The following is a 7,585-nucleotide window of genomic DNA, read 5'->3' on the forward strand; positions in this document are numbered from 1 at the left end:
ATGTAAAGCATAAAATACGATAAACAGAATCATAACTGAACAGAGGATACAGAACATAAATGCAATGGCCGGAGTATCCGAAACGCTTACTCATAAAACATAGGCAAATGCATAACAGAAAATATGCCATAGCCGGCCCCATTATGGGACTCGGCAAACGAGAAAGTGGTCGCCCCGACACCGGCGCCACAACATATCGGAACATATCGGAACGTGCACATATCATAGCATATCGGATGGCCATATCATATCATATCATATCAAAGTGTACATGGAACAACATACTCCACAACCCATGTACATGTACGTATATACCTACCCCTCACGCGAGGCACGGCGAACAATGCGGTGGAAGACGCTTGATAACATATCACGGCCGGGCTCGGTGAAGGAAGCATTGAGGCATCCACGAGTGGAGTAGTGAGAAACTAAATGCAATATAAAATGTACAACATACACAGAGATCGGACGGAATAATCAAATGACATATCATGAAAAATCGGACGAGGCATAACACATACCTTTTTAAAGGCCGCGGAGGATTCTTATCAAAATAGAACTTCAGGGGTCATTTGTATATATATATCAAAATATAGAACTTATACCGAACTCGATAGCATAATTTAGATGACAAATCATACGAAGGAAATTGTGCGATGATCAGAGTGTATGACTTTCGGATGTCACAACGGATTAAGTCGAAAATAATCCTTCTAAAATCGTTCCCATTCTTTTTTTGAATATAGTGTGAGACTTTCTAAAATAATTAAAACGGCTATCATCAAGTAGTTAGAAAAGTAACCAAAAGGTTTCCTTTGCATTTTACTCAAAACCAAGTCAAATAAAATAATACGGAAAAACTCGGGAATAGTGGGCCCACCTCGGGTCAAATGAGGTGGCGTACACATAACACGTACTTTAGCGTTCATAATATCACTTATAAGAGTTTTAAGATGGTCGGATTCAGTTTGCACAAAATCTAGATGTTTAAACAATTTTTCCAGCCGTTTGCAAATTATTTAGTTCAATTTTTTCTGAATGGAAAAGGGGTAAATTTGGACGTAGATTCCAAAGAGTAGAGTCGTCCCCGAGATCCGAATTCAAACCTATTACATCTAGGAAATGCCAAGAGAAGGAAGGGTGGAGCCTTACATACCTTTTTTGCTTTTTAAGCTCGTCGAAACTCCTATCCCGTTTCGTCCAAAACCTACAAATGGTCACATTTACCAATTACTATTCATGAGGCTCAAAATTCTAACCTTAGTTTACTACTTGTCTACAAAATTTGGCGGCTCTCTCCCCTATAAATATGACACCCCGAGAATTTAACTCGGCTCAAATGTCAACAACAACAACCATTCCAAGAACATCAATAATTGACTAGAATCACATACTAACATGGATAGTCATGTTTATACATAAAGCGACAACTTCCAAACTAACTTCACATTTCCAACCCAATATCAATATTTTCATACTCATTACCCATCAAGATTATTCCAACATCATTTGGAGGCATTACATATAATTTCACATATTATTCGCAAAATATACAAACTTTCCACCGAAACCATAACTCATCCAAAACTTCCATTCTTCAACAAACATATTCACAACATATTATCATCTTCCAACTTCATTAACAACAATCATAACTAACACCTAAACAATTCATTTTCATAATTACATCACAACTATGTTAGAACACATATTTTCTTATAGCAACATATTCATATGCAATTCTAATGCTAAATTTAAATCGTTAAACTTTTATTTACACCATAAAGATCACAACAACACAACTAACACATTAAACCAACTAAATCCATCATTAGTTCATCACCACATATACCTCACGGCCAACATGCATTTTCCAACTCCATCCCATTTTTGTTCAACTTCACTTCCAATGCAAATTCCACAATAACTACAACTAAAATACAATATAGAATTCAACATCACTTCCACACACACCATGACATACACACGGCCACATGCACACATGCACTTCCGCCATGCAAACTTCTATATTTCTATATATTCTACTCATTTACATACACTACAACACAAACAAACCTTCATAACATAAATAATTAGGATGAATTCTTACCTTCTTCTTCTAACTTCTTTACTTCACCAAATTGTCAAAACGACGAAACCAACGGTCTATCTTCCGAAATAACTATACCAAGTTGTAGAGGGACCTTGAATTAGTGGGAGTACCACAAGAAAATAATTTTAGAAGCAAGATTCCATGGGTTCCTTTTTCTCCTTCCATGGCCGAATAGGCCATCCCTTTGTTCTCTCTTCTTTCTTGTTTTCTTCTTTCTCTAACTTTCTTGAATTTTCTAAATGAGCATATGAAGAATAAATTCTTCCATGTGCTCTATATATTAAGTGGTCATGTGCATGGCACATGCCCCCCCTTGTTTCTTTCTTTCTTTTCTCTTTTTTTTTTTTTTGTGTTCAAAGACACAAAATTTTCAAGAACAATTAATTTGGAAATTCCAATTTTGCCCTTAGCCTTTCCAATATTTCCACCTCTAAATTTTTCATAACCAACTTATGAACCAAACAATACCAATTCATTACATTGTCCTTAACTTGTCTCACAAATCCCAAGGTGTCCAAAGGTGTAAAAATACGGGTTATAACATCCTTCCCCCCTTTAGAACATTCGTCCTCGAATGTTAAATTAGCCTTGTAGGGGCTCATAGTATTTACGGGGAAGTTCTCTTGGTACGGTTATCACACACAACTCGTGCACTACTCAGCACCATCAAATAAGTAATTCTGATTATTCGTAGGTATAGGAACCAAGTGGGGGTACTTCTCTTTCATCTCGCTTGGAGTTTCTTAAGCCACCTTTTCCTTACTACTATTCCGCCAAACAGTACCTTAATGGGAGCCACATCCTTGTCACGCAGTTTTCCTTTCCTGCCAAACTAGGATCGCTATTGGCCGTTTCTCGTAGGTCAGCTCCTCTATTACTCGAATGCCCCCTTCACGGGGAATGTTATAGGGGTTATAATGTATTTGCGAAGCATAGGCATGTGGAACATTAGATGCACTGCGCTTACCCCAGATAGCAGATCTAATTCATAGGCGATCTTGTCCACTTTACGGATGACCCACTAAGGTCCAACATCTCTTGGGCTAAGCTTTCCTTGTTGATTATATTTCGTAACACCTTTGACGGGCAATATTTTCAAAAATACCTAGTCACCTAATCCGGAATTCTAAGCGTCAATACCGATTACTTATATATGACTTCTGTCGGCTCTGATTCGCTAATGACCGTCCCCGGATGAGTTTCACATTATTGACTACTCGATGGATTATGTTCAGGCCACGTAACTTAACCTTGTCGCTACTTAACTAGTCAGTTAATGACGTACACCTCTAGCCATACAGAGCCTTATACGGTGTCTTCCGGATGCTATTATTATCAACAACCTCAATAAGTGGCAAGTGTTTATTTCCACTGCCTCAAAAAACAATGACACAGGTTCGCAACTTATTATTAACGTCTCGATAACACCCTTGCCCGTCGATTCGGAGAGTAGATGTTGGTTTAAGACATACTTATATTCTCAATTCTTTTCGGACGGATCTCCAGGGTTAATCATTACCATATACTAGGCATTCGGTTCGACATGGCAATGTAGGTCTTTATGAAACCTCACTACCTTCTGGAGGTATAATCTTACATAGTTCCGGTAATCCTGTTTAGCCATTTCACAATTTTCTTAATTTCACCTGTCATATTTTTGGCACTCATCTCATATCACTTCGTTGTCTTTGACTCAAACTCTTTCATTTTCCTTTTTCTGCGATTTTTGCTCTTAATCTACACTGCCACTCATTATATGGTAATCTCTGTGAAAATATGTAAACATACGCAAGTTAATCCAAGAAATGCCTTAACATCACCTTACTAACCTTTAGGTTGTTCCTCGTCTTCTCCCTTTGTCTTACAATCAGTATTGGGAGGAATCTTTAATTGATCCCGGTCAAGTTCTGCTTGCTTTTAGTACCAATTTCATTTTGGTAACACAGTCTAGACCATTTCTGCATTTTCTGTATCATATTCGAAATATCATAATCATACTGTTATTATTAGGTCCTTACATTTTTTTTTTCAATCATGTACTCACTTGGTTTGCTTATTGTGCAAATATTCGTGAGTTACATGACCATTCTTACATAATTTGCAGAGAGTATGTTCAATCTCACAAATAGTCTCTCCTTTTTTTCGACTCATTCTATCTTACATATCATTCGCACCAGAATGCGCCGATTCTATTTGTCGCATTCCTTTCTTTTCTCTCCTCAGTCCTTTAACATTTTTCCTTATTTCCTACCGTAAGAGATTTTTCTCCGTTGTCACTTATACCTCATACTATTATTAACAAATAATTCTGTATCCAACATCTTGACCTTTAATTGAGAGTAATATTGCTATCTTTGTATTACCCTCTTAACTTCTATTCGTTAGTCGTCGATTTCAGATTTCACTAACTAATTTCAGCATAGGGTCTCGCAGAAAATTCAAGCGTTCACACTAAACGTGCCGTAATATCAGTTGATTTCCATCTTACCTTTGCGTCTCTCTTATCCGCTTCCCCCCTTTAGGGCGCTCCTCTATCATTGTCTAATTACCTTCCATCTTATGTCTCCATTTAAAATTTCCAAACTCACATGTTTCTTTCCAAATACATTTAACATACCATACCGTATCCACTTTTTTTCCCCATAACTTAGATTACCCCCGTATGAAATTCTAACACACTCGCGAAACGGTAAAGTTTCCCCCAATAACTCGTACAAAATCTAGTCTGATGGTTAGGGCTCAGGCAATATCGCTATTGTAACAATTGATCCGAGCCATACTCTAATAATTCCATTAGTGATTAGTGTTCGTATAACGTCATTGTGGCAACAACATATCCAAATTGTATGTGCATTTATTTCCGTCAAAAGTTAGCGCGCATAATCATTTCAAACTCTTCATCCCGCAACGTTTATATTTAGACGATAAATATTCCAAGCCTTCTCTTATAACCTCATCTTATTCCCATAGGTACTTGATCTATTTTTCCCAATACACTTACAACATATTAGTCGTCTCGCAAATTCTCAATTCTCAATTCTTGTCTCTTATGGTTTGCACTACTTCAAGATAAGGTCATATATACGTAGTACGTAGTATTCCCTTATGCCTCTTATTCTCTCATTCCTTCAATGTACTCATTGTCAGCTTACAATCTTATCCAAAATCATACTGACTTTATCTTAATAGTAGTCTCGTCTTATGACCTTTTGTCGTACTACCTCTTCTGTCCGTAACCCTGTATTTTCCATTTGCCCCCAGCTCATAGTCAATTAATTACGCCCATCTCAAATGCTTTCTTTGGTACTTTTTTCATTCCTTTCGTCCATGTTCATTTTTCCTTCCACGAATTCCATTTCTAATTCGTTAATCACAATTCGATAAACTGTTGCCGGGAGACATTCTTCAGTCACCATCAGAAGGAACTAAAGCCTGGCAAGCACCGCAGGGCATCCTAGTACTTGGTTCGCACGATTTACCTTCAGATTTATTCTTGAGTCCCGAACGAACTATTTTAAATCTCAATTACTTACTCGTATGCTTCACCTTCTCTCATCATAGTCGCACTCGGTTACCGGGCATCATTGCCCGTCAATTTGGGCCTCCTTCTAAAGCACAATATGGTTGGAACATATTCTAGCCCATTTAGATGAATTGCAAATTCGTCGTTCATATATGCTTCTTCAAGGCAAGATTTTTCCCAAATACAAATAATGCCCTTTACGGATGGCGTGGGAGGAGGTGTTCCTTAAAACTTAGTCCAACATAACATATTACTCTTCCTTTCCTTATTCTCCTTATTATTATTATTATTCCCTTCAACATATAATCTTAATTCCACGCTTTTCCCTACAGAATGTAACAAGTCTTTTCGTACGTTCTATAGCTCACTTTTCTATTCACACTTTAACGTGTTCTAGTCACATAAATGCATGTCATATTTCGTCGCTAGACGTTTCTTATCTTCGTGCCCATCCTCATTAAGGTTTCTATCTATCCCGCATATTCTAATTTCCTTTTGGTTATCCTAACTTCCCATTCATCTCATACATCTACATTTATGGAACCCTTAATGCACTTCCTGCGGGTCACTCCATCCCAGGGACTGTTCGTCGTAGCACGCTTAACCTTGAAACTCGGGTGAAATACGATACTCCAATGCCAGTATAATCGTGTCCGCTTCGCCACGACCTTTATTACATAATGCGGAGCAAATCGAAGTCTTACGTATTTCGGGACTTTCTCGTAACACGTCCCTTTTTCCATATTTTGTTTTACCCTTCTTATTCCACAATATTCATCTTTCGTCCTAACCTCCCGTATTTCCCATAACAATAAATATACCTTCGTCGTATTACTTATAATTATTTCGGGTGTTATCCCGTTTAGATCTTCACCTACCACCCCTACATAATAATTCACCGCAAAATCGATTGTCGGTTGTCACTAAATCCGCTAACGTACTTTCGCTACTAAGCATTGAATGTGATTCGTCTCGATCTTTCAAGCTGAACGTTCTTTCCTATAATCATTTTTCACGGCATACCCAAATCCATAACTCTTCCGAACAGTGATCTCATTTATTGTCTAATTACGATATTTTCTTTCCTTTTTTTTTTTTTTGGCGTATTTGACGAAATATCCTTATACAACTTCGGCAGAATCTCTTTTAACATTCTTGCTATTCAACCCCGTACATAGCAAATACGCGATACCTCACGTAACACTTAGTTATAACGCATTCCCGCCATTCGAAACTTTCAATTTCCGGTAAGCGGAACAAATATATCAAAATTCATTTCTGTAGCTTTCGTGTCGTTACTTACTTTCTTCCATCGTATGTAAAGCCCACATATAGGAATTTCATCCTCCTATGACTTGGCTCTATCGCACGATCTAAGACAGAAAGAAGGTCAACAATCCCTAGATGCCCCGTAGCCTCATTTATAAATGTGGCGCGCTTCACACCATAAACGGGACTCTGCCCGGACACGACTTTGCGTACAACCCCTAGACAGACCGCTCGATACCACTTTGTCACACCCTGATTTTACTAGGGTGTGATGGGCACCCGACACCATGTGCGGGGCCGAGCGAACCCGCGGACTCTTATTCTGAGACATAATTCCTGAGACTATTTGTCACACCCCGACCTTACTGGGGTGTGATGGGCACCCGACCCTCCTCAGAGTCGAGCGAACCCTTAAACGTTCGCGTTACTAAAACCTGTCATTTTCGAAAATTTTTAAGAAACATGAAACTTTTCAAACAATAATCATTATCTTAAAATACATACTCTTTTAACATTCACAAATTATTCGCACTTCCCGACGCACTATCCACAGGACACTGTCTGCAAAGTCTCTAAGATATACAAATACCATGACATAAGTGCTTGACTCGGCAAATACTCCGAACTAAAATGGAGCTCACCATCCCCGCGGGCAACTTCTAGCAAGTCTTCTCTTCATG

The sequence above is a fragment of the Lycium ferocissimum genome, chromosome 8 (genome assembly GCF_029784015.1).
Source record: "Lycium ferocissimum isolate CSIRO_LF1 chromosome 8, AGI_CSIRO_Lferr_CH_V1, whole genome shotgun sequence".
Classification (NCBI taxonomy): Eukaryota; Viridiplantae; Streptophyta; class Magnoliopsida; order Solanales; family Solanaceae; genus Lycium; species Lycium ferocissimum.